This window comes from Lonchura striata, unplaced genomic scaffold (genome assembly GCF_046129695.1).
Source record: "Lonchura striata isolate bLonStr1 unplaced genomic scaffold, bLonStr1.mat Scaffold_92, whole genome shotgun sequence".
Classification (NCBI taxonomy): domain Eukaryota; kingdom Metazoa; phylum Chordata; class Aves; order Passeriformes; family Estrildidae; genus Lonchura; species Lonchura striata.
The window spans coordinates 700,517-723,780 of record NW_027461191.1 but is presented as its reverse complement, the minus strand read 5'-3'; the positions used below and the strand labels follow the sequence as shown (position 1 = coordinate 723,780).

Sequence of the window (23,264 nt, the reverse complement as noted above, 5' to 3'; positions counted from 1 at the left end):
CATGACACTTAGAGACAGTCCAACACAGAGTGGCTCCAGTTGGTCAAATGAAATCAAAACACCATCACCAGAGTCCAATGAAGAAATCCCTCTTTGGTAAACAATCTCCATTCCACATGTGCCAAACAACAGATGCAGCAAATGAAGATAATTGTTTTTCTTTCTCTGAGCTTTCTCACAGCCTTCCCCAGGATTTTCCTGGGAAAGTCTGTGTCTCTCACTGTTCAAAGGATATGTGAATATCACACATGCCTTCTTTCTACCTGTCCTAGAAAGCCCACCTGTTCCAGGTGGGAACAATAGGGAGTGAAGGGGAAGGGGGCTGTGGGGAGAACAGAGAACATCTAAACAACAAATCACAAAAACACAACTCTACATCAATAAAGCTTCTCTTAAGATACACACAATATTCATCCCTTAATTGCAAGAGCCAATCCATCTCATTATCTATCTATTACAGTTTGGATGGAGACCAGAACTAATACCTTGCAAAAGGAAAAGAGGGTACAAAGGTCCCTGTGGTCCCCTGGCCTGGTACCCCAGCCAGTGGGGAAAGGAAGAGGGCAGCATGTGGCCAGGAGTTTAAAAGGGGGCTGTGTCCTCCAAAACTTTGAGAGAGAAAACCCCAGCAGCAGATGTCCCCATGGACTCTCTCCCTTTATTCAAATAAAGATGCAGGGCTCCTCTGGCTCCCTTATGGACACTGGCTTTTCACAGCGTGGTTTGTATGCACACCTGTTTCCTTGTATCAGAGTATCACCAGCCTGCAGTGACTCCCTGCCACTCTGGTCTGCAGGAGAAATGGAACTAATTTCCATTAAGGCCCTCCCAGAGGGAAGGAAGAGCACACCCAGAGGAGACAAGCAACCCCTGCAGGCATCCAAACTTCTGCACCAGATGCCGAGTGAGTCGCAGAGGGGACGTAGTGGGTGCATTTCCCTCAGCCTTCTCCTAAGACTCAGCAGCCGGGGGCTTGCTCTGCACATGTGTGTTGAATAATATACCAACTTTAATTTTTTTTTTTCATTTCTTTAGTCAGGCTTGTTATGGACAAATTCAATTGGGGAGGCTAATTATAGATAAATCAATTAACATGAATTTATTAAGCAAGTGGTATTAAGCAAAAGAACAGCACTGGGTGGCCGGGGAGTCTCTGTTCTGCCACGGCGCACCTTCCCCCTTTGACCTTTTTGTTTTTATAGTCCCTTTTTTTTTTCTGGTTGACGTATTTTCTCCCGATGTACTCTTCGCCGGTGCAATTGGTTGCTAGGGGGTCTTTTTTCTGCCCTTGGTGGTCATAAGGATGAAGGCTCCTCATCTTCCTTGCAGATTTTCCTTGGCCTAAAAGTTAACTTGTATATAATTAGCTACACAGTCTTCTATGCTAGTTGCATCTGCACAATTCTTAAGCAGAATACTTGCTGTTTTCCCCCATTCTCCTTCTCCTCCCACATCTTGAGATTCCCTACTCCGTTCAGATTCTTATCTCCTTCAATGCTCATTTTGATGAACAAAGACCTTTTTATTTACTACAATCCCTCCTTTTTCTCTTGACCAATTTGTTCATTAAAACACTTTAACTTTTGGTAGCTTAAGACCAGGATTTCATCTACTTTTGAATCTCTGGGCAATGTTTCCTACCTATCTCTAATAAGTGTTAGATGAGCTGCCTCTAATCTTCCTTTTACAATGTCTATGTATTTATTAAGAATGCAAGTTTTAAAGTTAAACTTAGTAACAACAATATTACGGGACCTGCAATCTCCCTTATACAGAATTTCTCCTTGAGTGCCATACTCCAGAATTTTGCACCTCTCAGGGTACCATGAGACCTTTAAAAATTTATCTGGATGGGTGACAGACTAGGCGGTTGCTATGGCTTCACAGCCCTAATACTCACAGATATTCCCCAGGATAATTTCAATATCCCCCCCCAGGATTGGAACTAGGACACCAATAGGTAGCCCGGAGTTCAGGTTTACTCCATCTCCTCCACACAGAGTTTACCAAGTCCTCATTAGTAACAAAAAAAACATGGGAGTTACAGTGGTGGCATTATGCTTAACAACTTTCCCTTGCTCTATTTTGGTCAGAGTCCAATTAAATGGCTGGTATGCATAGTCCCCTTGACCAGGCCAGGTACAACATATAACTAATATGCACAGAATTTGCCAGCAAGGGTGGAGTCCAAACTGCCCCAGGGTTTGATTATCATTATCTCCCCATTCCCAGTGTTTGTTTTGACATGTTATTGCCGGGCTCACCTTTACCCTTGGGAGATCAGTATCCTTGAGGCAGTTCTTGAAATACTTTGAATTGTCCCAGTCTGAGGGCTCTTTCCTCCACCGCTTCTCATCCCTCTGCCTCGCTCGCTGACTCGGTTGCTCCGAGCCGCGAGGCGCACCATCTTCTCAGCAGCAAGGATATTCTTCAGGAGGACCCTTACTCTGTTTTTGCTGCCTCTTTTTGAATGATTCTCAGCTTTTATCCTTCACTTGTGATGAGTCACACTGAATCCCAGGTAAAGTTTTCCGGCAATTCCCTTTGATAATTTGAACAACTGGGGGAATTGGTTCACTGGAGTGGAAACAACAATTTTCAGGCCTAGCCCCCTTAGTAAACACCTCCCACCACTCTTGGATTCCCTTGGTAGGGTCCCGTTCTCTTCTCCAATCGTTAGGACTGACTCTGTCAGTTCTCTTTCTAACTGATAACACCTTTACAAATACCCCTAGGAGGAGTGCCTCTGTAACTATAGACCCACCACTGTTCCTGGCAAATTTTACAAATAGAGCATACAAAAGGGTAACAATTACAATCCTTATTTGCACAATATACTCTAAAATCATTAGTTATAGGATATCCATAGTCCAATATCTCACTCTACCAGCTGGTTCGTACAATTCTTACTGAGTCCATTCAGTCCATTTAAATGTGACCTTAAGATCCCCGGGCTGGCTGGTTATTCTCCAGGGCTCTTTGGCAGCAGCAGGAATCACTCCCTTTATTCGGCTCGCATGGGTCCACCCCTCCTCGGCGGTTCTGACTGCAGTTTCTGTAGAGAGTAAAACAACATAGGGGGCTTCCCAGTTTGGGGTCAGTGAGGTTTCTTTCCAGGTTTTTATTAACAGCTTATCACCTGGATTTATATTATGGATTGCTAGCTCTAAAGGAGGTTTTTGCACTAGTAACCCAGCTCTTCTAAGCCCTTCCCAAGCTTTCATAAGTTGCTTGACATATTGGTTAATTTGTTGATTACTCATTTCAGGGTGATCTATAGGAGAATCCATGTCATAAGGCATCCCATAAAGCATTTCAAATGGAGAAATTCCAATATCAGTTCTGGGCTGAGTTCTTATATTTAACAAGGCTAAAGGTAAACATTTTACCCAAGATAACTGTGTTTTATACATTGATTTAGTTAGTTGTTTCTTAATTTTCCCATTTACACTTTCCACTTTACCCAAGCTTTGTGGATGCCAGGGAGTATGATATTGCCACTTTGTTCCTAGCATTGTAACTACTTCTTTAATTATTTTTGAGGCAAAGTGTGGCCCTCTGTCTGAGTCTATTACTTCTGCTAGTTCATAGCGGGGGATTATCTCTTCTAATAGTATTTTTACTACTGTTTGTGTAGTTGCCCTGGAGGTAAGGAATGTCTCTACAAAGTGAGTCAAGTGATCTATTATCACCAATAAGTGTTTATACCTTCCTACTTTAGGCAAATCAGTAAAATCGATTTGAATGTGGGAAAACGGTCTATGTGCCAATTCCCGTCCCCCCATTTCCCACACCACTCAGGATTTCTCACACCTGGGTCTACTCCTGGGTCAGGGGTCTCTTCAGCCCCTCTAGAAATCTCAGCCCTCATTCTAGAGAGACTGCAGACTGTATAGAGAAAGTTACCAGATTAAACACCAGGAAGATGGTCTCTTTAACAGTCAGGGGAAACAGAACATTCTCTAATAGGGAGCTAAGAGATTCAGAGGAGAAGAAGGAAAGCAAAGGTTTAAAAGCCTCATCCCTTGCTACTCCTCTAACAAACTGGCTGCACAATCATGACCATGATCCATGCATTCCTGGAACAGACTTCAGCACCTTCATAAACTCCCTGCAAGCCATGACACCCAAGCCCAGCCTGATGGGTATTCTGGTCAGTGCTCTTCTACTCCAAAAACTACATATTAGGGACAATACTGGAGCTATTCCTGGATTAAAAAATAAACCTAGGGACCATAGAGGGATTAAGATCTCAAAAAACCCTAGGGACCAGAGACACATGCAAGCCTTCACCCCAAGACACACTATGAATTCAAACAACATAACCAGTAATTGCTCCATACCAACACAAAGTAATTGGAACCAAAATATGATTACAACAGGGTTTTTTTTCCACTCTCTCAAGCCACAAGTTTTGCAGAAAAATACTTGTTCTAGTTTAGAGCAAATTTTAGATAAAACCTCTGAAAGGAGCCCGCAGAAAACAAACCCCCACAGCCCATCCCCACCCACCTGGTTCGGGAAGAATTTTCTCGGACAGAAATTGAAAAGAACCTGTTTATTTAACAAACAAAACCCTTCCCAGCACTAAAAAAATTAACAACATCAGATGACAACAAAACTCTTTCACCATTCTGCAGAGATGACAAATCCAGAAAGTCTCTCCTGGGGGTGGTTGCCCAGGTCTGGGCGCTGGGGATTGCTCTGGGCACTGGGGATGGCTGCTGCAGATCACAGAGCGCAGGCTCCCGGTGCTCCTCGGTGTTTCCCAAATCCCATTCCGGAGCAGGTTGGATGGTATTCAGGAAAGGGAAAGGGAAAAGAAACAGTCCAGGGAAAGAACTGGACTGCTTAGCTAAACTAATTTAAAAAGCAAAGGCAAAAGCAAAAGCAAGCAAAAAAAAAAGCAAAGCAAAGCAAGCAAAAGCCAGCAAGCAAAGCAAAGCAAGCCAGCCAGCACTGGCCTCTACTAGACAGCAGACCATGGTGGGAGGTGAGCCAGCTGATAACAAGGCAAAACAAACCTTCACTTTCTGAGTCAGTTCTGAGAGCACAGAACAGAATATCAAACACACACAGAACACACAATTGGAGATACAAACACCATAACGTCACCCTCAGACATTCCACCCCTTATCTCCATATCTTCAACATCATGTAAAAACTCCATCAAGTAAAAACTTCCATCTTTCACTTACTCATAAACATTTCCTTCCATCTCATTTACTCAAACTTTTGACATTTACACATTTCCTTCTACTTCACTTGCTCAAACCTTTGACACTTACACATTTCCTTCTGTCTCATGTCTGTGTGTTTTCATGTACAGACACTGGCAGTAACATCCAGCAAACATTGATATTTGCACGAGTCTCACCCCACAGTCAGATCCCCCTGAGGTACACATCGTGTTGCTCCATCTCTCTGCATTATCCACCATGTACAGCCTGGTCCCTGAGCAAAGACAATCCCACAAATGGGTTTTTCTTACTTGAGGCAGAATTGATCCACACTGATTTCCCTAACAAACCTCTGGCATGTGCCACTGGGACTTTATCTCCATCTGCTATATTCAGGGGCTCAGACTGGGCAGGACCTGCTCAATTGGTGGAACCTCGGCTGTTAACTAACCAGGTGGCCTTTGCTAAATGTTGCTCCCAATTTTTGAAAGATCCCCCACCCAATGCTTTTAAGGTGGTTTTTAACAGTCCATTGTACCTCTCCACTTTGCCTGCAGCTGGTGCATGGTTTGGGATGTGGTACACCCACTCAATGCCATGTTCCCTAGCCCAGGTGTTGATAAGGCTGTTCTTGACATGAGTCCCATGGTCTGACTCAATCCTCTCAGGGGTACCATGCCTCCAAAGGACCTGCTTTTCAAGGCCCAGGATGGTGTTACGGGCTGTAGCATGAGACACAGGGTAGGTTTCCAACCATCCTGTGGTGGCTTCCACCATGGTCAGCACGTAGCCTTGGCGTGTCTGGGGCAGTGTGATGTAGTCAATCTGCCAGGCCTCCCCATACTTGTACTTGGACCACTGCCCACCATACCAGAGGGGCTTCATCCGCTTGGCCTGTTTGATGGCAGCACAGGTCTCACAGTCATGGATCACCTGAGAAATACTGTCCATGGTTAGAGCCACCCCTCGGTCTCGTGCCCACTTGTAGGTGGCATCTCTGCCCTGATGACCTGAGGCATCATGGGCCCATCGTGCCAGGAACAACTCCCCCTTGTGTTCCCAATCAAGGTCTATCTTTGATACCCCTATCTTTGCAGTCTGATCTACCTGCTGATTGTTTTGCTGCTCTTCATTAGCTCTGCTTCTGGGGACATGGGCATCTACATGGCGAACCTTCACAGGTAGCTTCTCTACCCAGGTAGCGATATCTTTCCACTCTTCAGCAGTCCAAATTGGTTTTCCTCTACACTGCCAGTTAGCCTCTTTCTACCTCTCTAGCCACCCCCATAGAGCACTGGCTACCATCCATGAATCAGTGTAGAGGTAGAGCTTGGGCCACTTCTCCCTTTCTGCAATGTTGAACAGCTTTGAGTTCAGCAAGCTGGCTTGATCCACCTTCTCCTTCAGTGGCCTCTGCAACCCATCATGTGGGACCCATGCAGCTGCTTTCCACTTCCAGTTCATCCCTACGATGCAACAGGAACCATCAGTAAAAAGAGCATAGCGTGTTTCCTCTGCTGGCAGTTGGTTGTATGGTGGAGCTTCTTCAGCCTGTGTCACTTCTCCCTGCTCCTCTTTGTGAGACCAAAGTTTTCACTTTCCGTCCAGTCTGTAATTATCTCCAAAATCCCAGGGCGATTCAGGTTTCCAATACGGGCACGTTGAGTGATGAGGGCAATCCATTTGCTCCATGTGGCGTCAGTGGCATGGTGGGTAGAGGGAACCTTTCCTTTAAACATCCACCCCAGCACCGGCAGTCGGGGTGCCAGGAGGAGTTGTGTTTCTGTGCCAATTACCTCCAAGGCGGCTTGAACTCCTTCAAAGGCAGCCAAGATTTCCTTCTCTGTGGGAGCGTACTTGGCTTCGGACCCTCTCTAGCTTTGGATCCAGAATCCCAGAGGTCGGCCTCAGTCTCCCAAGGCACCTTCTGCCAAAGGCTCCAAGACAAGCCATTGTTCTGGCTGCAGAGTAAAGCACATTCTTGACCTCTGGTCCTGTCCTGACTGGGCCAAGGGCTACAGTATGAGCGATCTTCTGCTTGATCTGGGTGAAGGCTTGTTGCTGTTCAGGGCCCCAGTGGAAATCATTCTTCTTACTGGTAACCAGGTAGAGAGGGCTCACAATCTGGCTATACTAAGGAATGTGCATTCTTCAAAAACTATGGCACCTAGGAAAGCTTGTGTTTCCTTTTTGCTGGTTGGTGGGGACATAGCTGTGATCTTGTTGATGACCTCAGTGGGAATCTGGCGCCGTCCATCTTTCCATTTAAATCCCAGGAACTGGATCTCTCGGGCAGGTCCCTTGACTTTGCTCTTCTTGATGGCGAAGCCAGCTTCTAGTAGTATCTGGATGATCCTCTCACCTCTCTCAAACACTTCCATTGCCATGTTCCCCCACACAACGATGCCATCGATGTACTGCAGGTGTTCTGGAGCCTCACCCTTTTCCAGTGCAGCCTGGATCAGCCCATGGCAGATGGTGGGGCTGTGTTTCAACCCCTGGGGCAGTCATTTCCAGGAGTACTGCACACGCCTCCAGGGGAAAGCAAACTGAGGCCTGCATTGTGCTGCCAGAGGAATGGAGAAAAACATGTTAGCAATGTCAATAGTGGCACACCACTTTGCTGCCTTGGACTCCAGCTCATGCTGGAGCTCCAGCATGTCCAGCACAGCAGCGCTCAGTGGTGGAGTCACTTCATTCAAGCCACAATAGTCCACAGTCAATCTCCATTCTCCATCAGACATGTGCACAGGCCAGATGGGGCTGTGGAAGGGTGAGTGGGTTTTGCTGACCACTCCTTGGCTCTCCAGCTCACGGATCATTCTGTGGATGGGGATCACGGCATCCTGATTCGTTCAATACTGCCAGCCGTGCAGTGTCGAGGTGGCAATTGGCACTCGTTGCTCTTCCACCCTCAGGAGTCCTACTGCAGATGGGTTCTCAGACAGTCCAGGCAAGGTGTTCAATTGCCTAATGTCCTCTGCCTCTACAGCAGCTATGCCAAAAGCCCACCTGAGTCCCTTTGGGTCTCTGTAACAGCCGTTCTGGAGGAAGTCTATGCCCAGAACACACGGGGCCTCTGGGCCGGTCACAATGGATGTTTCTGCTGCTCCTTCCCAGCCAGGCTCACCTCAGCTCCCAACAGGGTCAATTGCTGCGATCCCCCCGTCACCCCGGCAATGGAAACAGGTTCTGCCCCACATGTCCCAATGGCATTGGGGTACACTGTGCATGAGTATCAGCTAAAGCTTCATATTTCTGTGGCTCTGATGTGCCAGGACATTGGATCCACAACATCCAAAGGTTATGGTTTTCCCATGCCTCTCCCTGGCTAGAGACAGGGGCCCTCTAGCCCGGGTTATTATTTCTTTTCTAGGTATACATGGTAGAGGCAAGTTAAAGCGGATCTGACAGATCCTACTCGGCAGCTCGGTCATGGGAGGCTGAGGCTGCCTTCACTTCACTGGAATTCCCTCGGTCAGTGCTTCCCTCCTTGAGCTGATGTGCCCACGGTGCCAGGACAGAAATGGGTTTCCCATCCCACCTTCCCATGTCTTCCCCATGGTCACACAGAAAGAACCCCAGGCCAGCCCGTGGGGCGTACCCTCTCTCTCTGGCTGGGGAACGTTGGGCTCTGACTTTGGGGCCTGTGACTCGCACTGGGGCAATGTGGGAACTGTTCCTCCTCACCTCCACCCTCATCTCCCTCATCTCCTCTTTGAGTTCCTTGCCCACAGCAGAGCCATGAGCCTGCACTGGGCCATGGATCATACTCTCACAATTTCTCAGCTGTTGGCAGCAGAGCCCACTGTCTCTCGGCTGTTATCGGCATTGATCGTGGCAATGAAGGTGGTGTACTGAGACGGCCCCAGCCTTGCCAGACTCCACAGCATTTGCCCTGTGCCCCTGACCTTGTTGGGGTCATTATCATGCTGTCCATCCCTCCCAAAGAGTACCTCCAATGCTGCCACTTCCCTCAGCTGTTGGATCCCTTCCTCAAGGGTTTTCCAGCATGTTCTATGCTGGTGCTCCTGCATTCTCTCCCTGTGGACAAATCTCTTTCTGACACTCATTAAAATCCACTCCCAGAGGGAAAGGGACCCTGGCTCCCTTACAAAAATCTGATTCATACCTGAGTCCTCGGTCAAGGGTCCCAAATTCCTTGCCTCACCACCATCCAGCTGGACACCTGTACCCATGAGGTCTCAGACTTGAAGCAGTCAGGTTGTATAAGCCTCACGTCTCTGACGTACAATGTCCTTGTGCAGGTTACAGAGACTTTTGTACGTCAGGGACTCGGTGACGATCACAACCTCTGGCTCCCCTGTGGGTTGTGAGGGCCTTCCCTTATCTGGGTGCTCTGATTCCATCTTAGACCTCCTTGTTTCTACAGGGGCAACTGCTGCTGGCTGTGGCTGCCTTTGTGGTTCAGCTGAACCTGGACAGTTGTAACATCTGTGGGTTCCACTGCTGCCCCATCAGACTCTCCTTTTTTGGGGCAGGGGGAGGGCTTCTCACCAGCTGGGGAAATGCACTCCTTCAGCATCTCCTGCATCTCCCTCAGCAGACCCCCACCCAGTCTGGGTGGTTCATATCTGGGGTGGCTGTGGGGCAGGGTCAGGCTCTGGGGCAGCAGCATCCCTGGTCTCTGGGGCCGTGTCAGGTTCTGGGCTGGGTGTCAGGGTGGTTATCCAGGTTAATCTTCCCTTGTCTCTCAGTGCCAAATAGAACAGGGCTAACAGCAACACAGCTCCTGTATGATATCATTGGTATTTGGAGTGGATCTGAGCCCTTCACAAACTGGTGGGGCAGACCCAAAGAGATGGTTAAAGGGTTGGGAGAAAATTTCCCCCGGTGTCATTTCCTCACAGTAGGTGCCACTATTAAAGTAACCCCAAAAGCACACAGTCAGTGTGTGACAGCTGTGAATCCATGTGCCTGCTTCCCAGAGGAAGTTAAAGATGCATGAATTCTTCCCCTTATTCACCCATAAAACAAACAGGAGAACAGCCACAGCAGCCTTGGCTGTAGGAGCCGTGTTTAGATCAGGGCCTGCAAATGGAGAAATGCAGCCACGGTTCCGTGTCACCCAAACCAGGGCAGGCTGGAGCACAGGGTGCCGCTGAACGAGGTTTCTGTAGCAGCACACAAAAATCAAAACTTGGATTACTCAATAACTGTTATTCCCTTTTTTGTTCCTGTGCCCTTGAGCCACACGTTGGGTGCCAAAATCTGTCTTGGTTTGCAAAGACAGGAGTCTGCTAAGGAAGGCAGGAGCCTCCCTGAAATGGGGAAAAAAATAAATGTAGAACCCCCTCCCTGTAAATTGCTATAAATTTGAAGTTAAGGGCGACTCTCAGGCAAAAATATGGGAGCAGGAATAACAGTTCTTTATTAGGGAAGAAAATTAAAAGATAAAATAAATAATGCAGTGAACCAATCTCTAACAGATGGCAATTGAATACACCTTGCTTTCCAATTTGGACAACAACTTATTCAGCATGAATCACATCCATTTACCACATGCCGCTTACCGACAGATATTGCCCACCTGGGACTGACATGCCAAAAGCTTTTTAAAAAATTATGCATTTTTTTCATAATTAAAATTTAATTAAATCTTAATAAATGAATTCAATTAATTAATTTTAGCTTAATAACAATTAAAATTTTATTTTGCTTATGCATAAAAATATTATTAAATCTTTTATTATTTCATTTTAATGCTTGTATAAAAAAAATCTCTATATGTGTTTTCTAACGAAAAACTTATTTGTCATTGGTTCTAAGTAACACAACTCCCTTCATTAATTCATTGACCACTCTTGGCTATTGATTTTGCCCTCTTTATTCTAATTTTTGTTTATTTGTATTATTTTTGTCATAATTTCTTATCATTTTCACAGGCAGGGTAAAAGCGGCCACTTTGGGGCCCACGGAGACATTTCTGGGCACATTTGGGGCAGTTTTGTGTCTGGGGAGGGAATTCAGAGAGAACTTGAGGGTCTGGGGGACCCCTGGGGGAGCCGGGCGGGCGCTTGGAGGGGCACTCAGGGATCCTGAGGGGCAGTTCGGGGTCCGGGGGAGCACTCGGGGGTCCGGGGCCCTGGAGGTCAGCGAGGGGAATTTGGGGCCCTTCGGGGTCCGGGGGAGCACTCGGGAGGCTCGGGCGGGAATCGCTGGGGCGCGGGGGCTGATGGGAGTTGTAGGCGCGGGTGCAATGCGGTGTAACGGGGCCGCGGAGCATCACGGGAGTTCTAGAAGCCGCTACAGCGGCTCTCGGTGGGGCGCGGTGCATGACGGGAGATGACGTCACGGCTGGAACAGCCCTGCCGTGCACCGCGGAGTATGATGGGAGCTGTATCCCGGAAGTGGTTCGGACGCGACGTTTGTGATCCGGGAAGGCCTCGGGGACACTTTTGCATCCGAGCCGCGACTTAAGGTGCTCGGGGGCTCTGGGGCACTCGGGGGAGCTTGGGGAGATTTAACCGCGTTCCTTAGGGCGCAGGGCGCGGCAGGAATTTTAGGCGCAGCACTGTGTTCTGAGGGGCTCTGGGGCCGCGGGGGATGAGAGGAGAGGAATTCCCAGAAGTGGCTGTACCGGGCACCTGTGGGGCTGGGAGCACTCAGGGGATCCGAGGACGCTTTTGGGGGGTCCCGAATGGGCGCTGAGGGCACTTGGGGATCCCGGAGGGTCTGGGGGGCACTTACATGAGAGATGGGGGCGGTACCGGGGTTCTGTGGAGCGCGGGGCATGACGGGCGTTGTAGTCCCGGCCCCAATGGGGCTCTATTTGGCTGCGGGGCATGATGGGAGATGTAGGCAAAAGAAAAGATGGCGCTGTCTCCAGGCACCGCCCCCAAAGCCATGATCCCTGGCGCTGATTGGTTGGATGCTGTGATGATGGGCGGGAGACTCGGCCAATGGGAGGTGGCGGGGGCGGGAACAGCCCATTCAACTTCTCCAGTCCCTCCCAGCACAGCCCAGTTCATCCCCAGTACAGCCCAGTACAGCCCCAGTGCCCCTCCAGTCCCTCCCAGCACAGTCCAGTTCATCCCAGTACAGCCCAGTACAGCCCCAGTGCCATTCCAGTCCCTCCAAGTACAGCCCAGTCCCTCCCAATACACCTGAGTTTATTCCCAAACCCTCCCAGTTCCTCCAAGTGTCATCCACAGTATGCCCCAGTGTTGCCCAGTCTTCCCCACAATGTCCCTAGTTTATCCCAGTATCCCCCAGTTTCACTCCCAGTTTCACTCCCAATATGTCACACTGTGTCCCAGTTTACCCCCACAGTCCATCCCAGCCCACCCAGATTCCTCGCAAGCATTCCTCATGTTCCCAGGCTGTCCCAGTGCCCCACAGGATCACTCCCAGTATGTCCCAGTGTGTCCCACAGCATTCCCAGTGTTCCCCAGTATGTCCCAGTCCTCCCCAGTGTTTCCAAGGACAGTTTAATTTCTCAGGGCTGCCGTGGCAGCCAAACCCAGCAGTGGGGTCAGTGCAGTGCCCATGGCCACAGCCCCTTGCAGTGCCCAGTGCAGCTGGGGCTGATGATCCACCCTCACAGCTGGCCAAGGCCGGTCTGGAGTGGTTTTGGTGGCACCTTGGGCTGGCACACACCTGAGGAGGGTGTCTGTTTTCATGGGGAAACTCAGGGGTTTTAGATTGCTCCAAACATAGAAAAAGGGAAAGCCCCTCTTAGGCTGGGTGCAGCCAGCTCTGCAGGCACAGCAGGTCCCAGGTGAGTGAGGACAGACAGGATGGGCTGGGGCAATGTGGAGCAAGGTTGTCCACGCTGGGCCAGAGCTCAGGGCACAGCTTCTCTGAGCAGGCCAGAGCTCCTGAGGGGAGACCCTGGGTCAATATCAATCACAGAATGCTGCAGTCGCCTCTGATCTAAAGAGAAATGTAATAAAATACACCCTTTAAAACGGGAATGTGTATTTCTTACAAGCACTTTGAAATCTTTCCCCACAACTGGAATAGGAAAACTTTAATGACCCTCTCAGGGCTTTGGTGTTGTTTACATCAGACTCAGTCCCTGAGCATGTCTTCAAAAAACTTCTCAAGAACTCAACGTTAAATTAAAACTCCAGAGTTTCTTGAAGTTTTAATGGGTCCCACTGAGGGACAGCACTGAGAAAGTTTCCCCAGGTTCCCGTCAGAGCAGAACACTGGAGGCAGAGATGACAGCAGGGGACAAGCAAGGGAAAGGTGTCTCTGGTGCTGAGCAAACCTGGATGTGTTTCAGGAATGCAAAGGGCCCAGGCCTGAGCCCCAGCCCCTGGCAAGGCAGATCCTGTCCCTCCCTCATTGCTCAGGGCTCTTCCCGGGATGGGCACTGGCATGTGGGGATGTGCAGTGCCAAGGGCAGGACCATGGGGCGGCCCCTGCCAGGCTGCTGAGCAGGGACAAGGAGGCACTGAGGCCCCAGGGCTGCAAGGGTCACTTGTCCCCTCGTGGCCTCAGGCCCAGGGCCAGCAGCCATGGCCAAAGGGCTGCACAGGTTGGCTCTGTCAGGGCCTTGCAGCTGCTGCACATCCCTGAGCCCTCTGCAGCCCAGGCTGTCCCACGGTGTCCCTGCCCTGCGCCTCTGTCCCTGCAGGCTGTCGTCACCCCCGGCTGCCCCACCTGGCTGGCCCTTCCTTTGCTGGCAGCTCTGCCTCCTGCTGCCCCTGCCTGGCCACACAAAGCCTTGGGCTGCTCCAGGCTCCTGCTGGGGACGTGCTGCACCACAGCCCTGCCCTGGGAGGGAAATTCCCTTCTCCTGTGTCCAGTCTGGACTTCCCCAGCTGCATTTGTTGCATAATTTCTCTCCCTGCCTGATTCCCACTATGGAGAAAAGCTCCACCATTTCCACATCCACCCTTCAAGCCCTGCCAGGCCACTCCTGATCTGTCCTCAGTCTCTTCACAGCTGAGCCCAGGCACATCAGCCTCCATACATGGGTTATGTTCTTGAGGCCTGCAAAACCCAGCTCGGGAGATCTCTGGGCCCTCTCCAAGGTGTTTGCAAAGGAAAACATTCTGCTCATATCACCAGAGGCCAAGGCCAGGCAGAACTGTCCTTCCTGGCAGCTTTTGTCTGGGAGCAATCCTAGGATAGATGGAATTTTGGCAGCCACATTCCAGTTCCTGCCATGGCCCATGGACAAGAGGGTCAGTTCTTTTCTGCAGGAAGGAAGGCACAGAGCCCCAGTGCTTCTGAGGCAACTGAGATGCGACCATCAGAGGCCAAGGCCAGCCAGAGCTGGCAGGTTTTTTTCTGGCAGATACCCTTGCATACAGGAAATTTTTTAGGGGAAGTACCAATTTTGTCCATGGTTGTCGAAAAAGAGGGACAGTTCTTTTCCATAGCAAGGAAAGCACAGAGCCCCAGTGGTTCATGGGCAGATGAGAAGCAGCCCTGGACATTCCAAGATCAGCCAGACCTGTCAGGTGGCCCCTGGGAGGCCAAGCCAGCCAGACCTGTTCCCTGTTCCCCTCATTCCATGGAGCCTGGTCCCTTGTTTCCAGAAGGCCCTGAGGTGTCACAATGCCCCCTTGGTGACACGAGGCCCTGAAGGGTCGGAATGGTCTCCATGGTTCCACAAGGCCTCACAGAGTCATGGTGGTCTCTGGGTTCCATGGAGCTCCGCGGTGTCACCATGGCCCCAAAGTGTCACAATGGACTCCATGGTTCCTCCAGGTCCTCACTGTGCCACCATGGTCTCCACAGGAAGGGAACAACCCAGCCCCAGTGCTGCAGGGGCAGATGAGCCACAGCCACCAGAGGCCAAGGGCAGCCAGATCAGATGGTGCTGGCATATTTTGTCCTTGGATATAGGGAATTTTAGAGGTGGAACCCCAGTTTCAGACCTGGCTGCCTGGAGGAGAAGGACGGTTCTTTTCCATAGGAAGACAAGCACAGAACACCGGTGTTTCAGGGGCAGATGAAAGGTGACCATCAGAGGCCAAGGGCAGCCAGACCTCTCTGTTCTGGTATTTTTTTGTCTGAAAGCAACCCTTGGATATAGGGAATTTGGGAGGTGGAACCCCAGTTTCAGCCATTTCTGCATTGTTAAGAAGGATGGTTCTTTTCCATAGGAAGGAAAGCCCAGAGCCCCCGTGTTGCAGGGGCAGAAGCAGAGAGAGAAGGCTCCTGGGAGGCCGAGCCAGCCAGACCTGTTTGTCCTGGCAGCTTTTGTCACTGTGAAATACTTGGACCTAGGGAATTCTGGAGGAGGATTCCAAACTTTGGCCATGGGCATCTGGTCGAGATGGATGGTTTTTCCCATAGGAAAGAGAAGCGTGGAGCCCAGGTGTTTTGGAAGGAGATGAGAGGTGGTCACTATAGGCCAACAGAGCCAGACCTGTCTCTCTGGCACCTTTCATCTGGGGGAAATCCTTGGATATTCAGAATTTTGAAGGTGGAATCTCAGTTTTGGCCATGGGTACCTGGGCAGGAAGAAGAGTTCTTTTCATCATAAAGGAAGGCACAAAGCTCCAGTGTTTCAAAGGCAGATAAGGATCAGCTCTTTGGAGACCAAGGCCAGCCAGACTTGTCTCTCCTGGAAGCTTTCACCTGGGAGAAATCCCTGGATATAGGGAATCCTGGAGGCGGATTCCCAACTTTGGCCATGAGTGCCTGGATGTGAAAGGTGCTTTTTTCCCATAAGAAAGAAAAGCACAGGGTCCCAGTGTTTCACAGGAAGATGAGAGGTGGCCCCTGGGTGGCCAAGCCAGCCAGACCTGTCTGTCCTGGCAGGTTTCATCTGGAAACAATCTTTGCATAGAAGCAAACTAAGAAGAGGAATCCAAATTTTGGCCATGGGCACCTGGAAGAGAAGGACAGTTCTTTTCACAGGAAGGAGAGCACCGAGCCCCAGTGCTCCAGGGCCAGATGAGCAGCAGCCCTGGACATGCCAAGGTCAGCTGGACCTGTCAGGTGGCCCCCAGGTGGCCCAGCCAGCCAGGCCTTGATGCCTTGAGAGGCCACCTAGAGCAGAGGCTGGACAGTGTTACAGGAGTAAAGTGGGGATTTATTAAAAAGGCCTTCAAAGGATTCACCTGGGCAGTACAAGGGCATGGCTGAGGGTACAGCCAGGATGGACGGCAGGTCACACGTTTACACACTTTTGTAAGATTTGGTTCATTTCCATATTGGGGTTAATTGTCCAATTATACCTTCAGATTATGCAGTCCCACCCTCCCAGTCTGCTCTCCTCAATTCGCTGCTGTTTTCAATTTTTGGGCCTGAAGCTTCAGCGGTGTCTATGGTTCTCGGGCAGGAAAAGGATTGTTTTGTCTGACTACACTGTAAGAGAACTTGCTGACACTCTGCATGAAGTTCAGAGTTACAGACTGATACAGCACAGAATCGGGAAAATATGGAAGCTAAAACTTAAGGCATCAGCCTGTCCCATGTTCCCTTGCTTCCATGGGGACACACAGTGTTAAAATGGCTCCTCCATGACACTCTGGGCTCCACGGTGTCACCCTGGGCCCTTGGATCCATGGGAGCTTCCCAATGGTCCCCTCTGATTCCACAAGGTCCCCACAGTGTCACAACTGATCCATGGCTCCATGAGGTTCCCTGGTGTCACCACGGTGTCCTTGGACCTGCCTTGTCCCAACTCACCCATCGTCCCATGAGGGTCCCCGGTGTCACCAGGGTGTCCTTGGACCTGCCTTGTCACAACTGACCCATGGCTCCATGAGGCTCCATGAGGTTCCCCAGTGTCACCGTGGTCGCTGTCAGAGGCTGGATGAGATCAGTGTCCCCAGACACCTTGGGCTGAGCTGTCAATCAGTCACACAGATGGGACAGCGCTCACCCAGCTCTGAACACCTGAGATATCAGAAGTGCCAGCTGGGGGGAGGCCCACGAAGGCCCAGGGGCTTAAAACCAAGGAGCACAAGGTCAGCCCCTGGTATGGACTCTGCCTTCTCCTGGGGTTTGTGTCATGCCCACACTGGAGCCCCAGGAGCTGGGAGCCACATGTGTGTCTTTCTGTGGAGCTTCTGTCTTCCTGTCTCTCTCTCTTTCCTCTCCTTCTAATGCTCTTTATATGGAACATTTTTGGGTACCTGAACAACTTCAGTGTTTAGGGCTTTCCAGGCTAAATGGGCTGAGTTAATGAAGTTACAGCTGTGAAAAGTGATTTAAGTTGGATTGGATTTGTATTAAACGCTTTTCCAAAGTTCCTTGTTCTTTTGTACTTTGCCAGTAAAATTTTGGGGGTCCCGAATGGGCGCTGAGGGGCACTTGGGGGTCCCGGAGGGTCTAGGGGACACTGATGGGACAGATGGGGTCGGTACCGGGGTTCTTTGGAGCGCGGGGCATGACGGGCGTTGTAGTCCCGGCTTTATTGGGGCTCTAGGGGGCCGCAGAGCATGACGGGAGTTGTAGGCAAAAGAAAAGATGGCGCAGGCATCAGGCCCTGCCCCCAAAACCATGATCCATGTCCCTGATTGGTTGGGGCCGTGATGGGCGGGAGCCTCGGCCAATGGGAGGCAGTGCGGGTGGGAACAGCCATTCAACCCCTCCAGTCCCTCCCAGTACAGCCCAGTTCATCCCCAGTACAGCCCAGTACAGCCCCAGTGCCCCTCCAGTCCCTCCCAGTACAGCCCAGTCCCTCCCAATACACCTGAGTTCATTCCAGGCCCTCCCAGATCCCCCCAGTGCCATCCATATCCCGCTCCAGTGTCCCCCAGTCTTCCCCACAGCGTTCCTGCCCATTGCGGGGCAGCGGCGCAGACGGAATGTCGTGCGGCCCAAACCTCCTGCTCCTGCCACACAGCGCCAGCCTTCTCCCCTCCTCCTCCTCTCCCAGCACGGCACAAATTCCAGCTCGGAGGAGGCTTCCCCAGAGAGGGCTCCGGCTCCTGTCTCAGCCCGAGTGTCCCTGCAGAGGAACAGGGCATCCTTCAGGCACTTCCACAAGCTCAGGGTTCCCATTTCATGGCGAATCTGGGATGCCGGGGGAGAACGCCGGGGCATGGCCGGCCCGGGGCGCTCGGGCGGCGCTCGGGGCCGCTCCTGGCCCGGGCCGAGCGCTGACAGCCGCGTCCCGCCCGCAGGGAAGGCGCAGGAGGCCCGGCAGGAGCGGCCCCGGCGGGTTCGCTGCTGGGCAGCGGCGGCTGCGGCGGCGGCTGCGCGGCCACGCGGCTCTCGGACGGCGCCCGGGGAGCGGCGGGGCCGGCGGCGGGCGCGGAGGAGGGGAAGGAGGAGGAGGAGGGAGAGAAGGAGAAGGAGGAGAAGGATGGGGCTGTGCGGGGCAGGCGGCGAGCTCAGCCCGCTGCTGCCCTCGGCTCGCAGGTGGCCATCAAAAGGGTGCCAGGGAACCGCGTCCGGCGCCGGGGCGAGCTGGTGATGAGCCGGGCCAGCGGCAGAAGCCGGGCCGTGCCGGGCGGGGCTGAGCCGGGGCCCGGCAGGGTGGGAGCTGCCAGGACGCCTGGAGGGAGAGCGGGCGTGGGGCCAGCGCAGGGCGCAGAGCATCCCGGGCTGGCTGAGGGGTTCCCGACCCCCGGCACGGCATCAGCCCCACTGACGGCATCGTGCTCCTCCCGCAGCCCCACGGCACCAGCGCAGCCCTGGAGATCGTGCTGCTGGACAAGGTCTCCTCTGGCTGTGCTGGTGTCATTCAGCTCCTGGAGTGGCTTCAGCTCCCTGACAGCTTTGTGCTGGTGCTGGAGCATCCGGAGCGGTGCCAGGACCTGTCGGGTTTCCTGGCGGAGCGGGGGTTCCTGCCGGAGGAGGAGGCGCGGAGGCTGCTCCTCCAGGTGCTGGAGGCTGCAGCATCCCCCTGATGAACTGTGTCTGTGTTCCACAGGAACCCTGTCCTACAGCCCACCAGAGTGGATCCACCAGCAATGCTACCACGGTGAGGCAGCGACGATCTGATCCCTGGACCTTCTGCTGCACCACCTGGTCATGGGGAAGCACCCGTTCAGGAGGAGCCAGGAGATATCTGGGGGCAGATCTTGTTCCCAGGATGGCTCTCTCAAGGTGGATCCTCATCTCTGGCCTTGGGAGCAATACCAGTGCTGGGAGACAGCAGCAGCTCATGGGCATTCTGCTCTGGCAGCTGCTGAGGAGGTGGCACATGTCCTGTTCTCCTGCTCTCCTCCAAACAGAAAATCCATGGGGAAGTTTAGGCCCACCTCTAAGCACACCCAGCATGGCCTGGGCACGGGAAAAGGGGGCAACTTCTCCAAATGACTGGTGATTTCTGGTTTCTCTCCCCAGAGTGCCAGGATGTCATTAAGAGGTGTTTGTCCATGCAGCCCTTGGACAGGCCATCCTTAGAAGAGATTTTCCGTGATCCATGTTCCTCTGCCCTAGAAGATGGGAGAGATCCACATGCACAGTTGGATCCAGGGGCCTGGCAGGTAACAGCTCCACACATCTCTTGGCACTCAGTAGCAAAGCCAACCAGACAGGTTTTGTCCTGCCTGTAGCTCTGAGCAGGGGTCAGCAGGAGGGAACACAGCTCATGGGCTGGAGCTGAGCTGGAGACCTGGTGTGGCAAGCACTGGTGGCCAACATCCCCCTGGTTTTGCCTGCCATGGTTCATGGATGGCTGGGGCCCTGGGCAGAGCCCTGACAGCCTGGTCTGGCCCAGGGAAGAAGGAGCCCTTGGAGAAGCTGTCCCAGGTGGGGCTGCTGCTGCTGGGGACAGTGAGGACATCAAGGATGACAACCTCTTGCTCCACCTGACCACCGGCAGGCTGAAGATGGTGGACTTTGATTCTGACACCTCCTCCAAAGCCAGGCTCCACAGGGAGTTTCTAGATGAGTCCACACACTGGGGGATGCTCCCAGATTTGGGCATTGCACAGCCTGGCTGGGAAGCAAAGGTTCCCCCTTTGCTGGGGCGGATGCAGCTGATCCTTCAGTCGGCTGCCAGGCTGCTTTTGGAAGGGCTGGGGACATGGGCTGGGGTGGATATGAAATGGGAGTGGGCTCCTGGCCCTGCCAAAAGCCCCCAGCACCCACCGTGCCTCGGGCTGGGGCTGGGCTGGGGCAGCCAGCCTGACACAAACAAACCCCCATGGTGGGAGCAGAGGTGGGACTCCAGACCCTGTTCAGGGGCTGCTTTGCTTTGCAGGCAAGGAAGGGCTTGGGCTGCTCCACTGCCCTTGTTTGCTTTGGGATCACCATGGGGGCAGTGCAGGGGAAGGGAGAAAGCCTGGGATTCCCTCCCCCATGGTGGATTTTTCCCTGGCACGCAGGGGTTGGGCCTTCCTTAGGGCCCTGACAGAGATAAGATTTTTGACCTTTTTTCTTGTTCCCCTTTTTGTCTGTAACCTATTTTCCATAATTTGATGTTTGTCTTTCTAGAGGAAGCGTTTCAGGTGGAGTCCAGTCTGGATCAGGACGTGCTTGGGAGCAGCTGCAGCGTGGATGGGCCGTGCCCTTGGAGAAGGCTGAGGGCATCGTTTGGGAGCAGCTTTTCTTCCAGCGGGGGATGGCGTGAGGTGGGTCCTGTCTGCTGGGGATGGTGGGATCAGAGCTCTGGGGAGACGGCAGCGAGCACAGGAGCGTCCTGCTCTGGGCAGCTGCTGAGGGCTGGAGGTGCCGTGGCTGGCTGCAGGCTGGGCACATGTCCTGCCCTCCTGCTCTGCTCCCAAAGGCAGCAGTGATGGGCAGCTCTGGGCACAGCTCTGGCATGGCCAGCATGGCCTGGGCACCGCGGGCGGCTGGGACAAGGGGACAGGAGTCTTCAGCTGACGGGGCTTTCTGGTTTCTCTCCTTGCAGCCAGGCTCTGTGGTTGCTGAGGCTGCTCTGGGCTCTGCCAGGGCCCTGCTGGAGCTCAGCACGGGGCTGCAATCAGCCAAAGGAGAAATGGGGTGACCTGCAGCACAGACTGGCTTGAGCATTTTAGCAATACAGCTCAAGAAAACATGCAGCCACCCAAAAAATAAACTTGTTCAATAACTTCTGAAATGAAATCAATCTGGGATGACCCCAAATGACTTTTTGCAGCTTGCTCAAGCAGTAGCTCAGCCCTTCTCTGAACTGTTCTCTCTTCTCCCTGCCTTTTACATCCCAACTGCTTCCTCTTTTCCCCCAGTGAGTTCCCAGCCTATTCCAGTCTCCATCACACTGTTCCCTTCCTTGGTGCCCCTCGCCATGAGGAAGGCCAAGCCCCAGGCTAAGGGACTCATCCTGTCACTGGCTGAGGAGCAGCAATGTCTCAAGAGGTCTGGTGGGATTTTAGTGTCATTCAGAGCTGCTCTCCAGCCCCCAGCTCTCCTCACTGCTGAGTTCTCGCTCCCTTTTCCTCATCCTTGCAGCAGGATGAGCTCTGTGAATCCCCTGGAGCCTCCCCACTCTTTCCAGCCCACGCACCCACCTCAGTTAGGCTGAAGCTGCAGCTTCTCTGTCCCCTCTGGCACACCAGTGCAGTCCCCTGTGCAGGGAGCCCCAGCCGCAGAGCACAGCACTCAGCAGTGCAGTTGGGGCTGGAGCAGCTGCCCTGCAGCCCTGGCTTGGCTCTTTGTGGCAGGGAATGCTCCCTGTTTGCAGCTGTCCCTGCAGGATGGCCCCAGGGCAGAGCCCAGCCGGGCTCCCACTGCAGCCCCTGAAGCTTGGGGCAGACAGTGGTCCCAGAGCTGAGGTTCACAGGGAGCTCCCGGAGCTGTGCCTCGCACTCTGGTGCCGTGTGTCACCGTGCAGGCTGGCTTGTACGGGGTGAATGTACCAGCCCTGCTTTGACTGACAGGGGCCTGGCCCATCACATCTCTCCCAAGGCTGCAGGCATTGCCCAGGCCAGAATCTGAAGGGGCACAGAGATCAGAGCAGTGAAATCATCCAGACTGGGTTTTCAAAGGCCCTTTAGAAGGAAGGGCTTGAGAATAAATGTGCTCTGTTTGCCACACAAACATAAGGGTGAGTGGTCTCTTTGGCTCCAACCCACTTTCCTACCCGAGCCAACGTTACCCACTCCCTCACACGTCCCCCCCGTGCCTTCCCACTGCCTTGTCCTGTCAGGGCTCCCACAGCCCCTCATCCCTTTGTGGCCCCGTCCCCTCAGGGTCTCCCCAGCCCGGCCAGCCTGCCCGGCAGCAGCGCCGCAGCCCCACAGGAGCTCCAGAGGAGCCCCACCAAGAGGCACCTGGGAGCCCTCAGCAATCCAGCCAGGAACACACGGGCAGGAGGACACGGATGGCGCTTCCTGCCTGGGACAGGGCTTGTGGCCATCTCCAGGCACCGCTCTCACAGAGATCCCCACAGCTCCAGCCCCTGCCCGTCTGCTCTGTGGGCAGCACAGAGGCTTCAGCAGAACCACCAAAGGCCAAGGGGCTTCTGGCCATTTTCCCTGCAACCCTGCATGCCTGGGCAGCTTGCTGAGCCCAGGAACCATTTTCTCCCTCTTCCCCTAGGCCCTGCAGAGCCTGGGCAGCAAAAGAAAGAACCTGGGAGTCTGTCTATAGCAACACATCCTATATTTCTACGCTAAAGAAAAACAAAAGAAAGAAAAGAACAATCTTAAAGAAACAAAACATTCCTGCTGGCTTGGGTGGCCCTGCAGACAGAGCCTCTGGAATCAGCTCTCTGCAGATCTCCAGCAGCGCAGCCAGCCGAGCCCCGACAGACGAGGCCGTCTCCTCCATGCCCTGCAGAGCCGATCACGCAGGTTGTCAAAGGTGGAATATGGAGCTCTCTCTGCTTCCTGGAGAATGTACGATGTTTGAACTGCCAGGCTTGCGACAGCGTCACTGATGTCATTTTCCATTCCTTCAAGGGCTGAAAGAGAGAGGAACAGAGCCATGGTCAGTTCCCACATCTGAGGGGACCCGAGGGGACTCTGTGCCAGGGCCATCCCAGCCGGCTCTGGCCATGGCCAGCAGGGAGCAGGGACCAGCTGGATCAGCCCAAAGCTGCTGGCCACGAATCCCCCAGGTGCCCTGAAAGCTCTGTGTGCTCTGCCCACGCCAGCCCTGGTCCGCACAGGGAGCAGAGCCCTCCGCAGCCGGGGCAGGGCTCGCAGCTCCCCCGGCAGCCCCCGCTGGCAGCCCGCTGCCCTCACTCACCCTCAGAGAGGAGATGGAGCTCTTCCTTCCTCCCCCTCAGGTGCCGCCCGGCCGTCCCTGGGA

General features: G+C 53.1%; 1 long non-coding RNA gene across 2 annotated transcripts; it reads left to right on the top strand.

Moving 5' to 3' along the window:
* Positions 1-11,546: 11,546 nt before the first annotated feature.
* Positions 11,547-22,699, top strand: LOC144248850 (uncharacterized). 2 transcript variants are annotated; one of them, XR_013342054.1, is made up of 4 exons: positions 11,547-11,622; positions 19,410-19,552; positions 20,505-20,641; positions 22,551-22,699. It is a non-coding gene; the product is annotated as an uncharacterized LOC144248850 (long non-coding RNA). The 2 variants fall into 2 exon arrangements; XR_013342053.1 differs by lacking the exon at positions 22,551-22,699 and adding an exon at positions 20,923-21,116.
* The last annotated feature ends 565 nt before the right edge of the window (positions 22,700-23,264 follow it).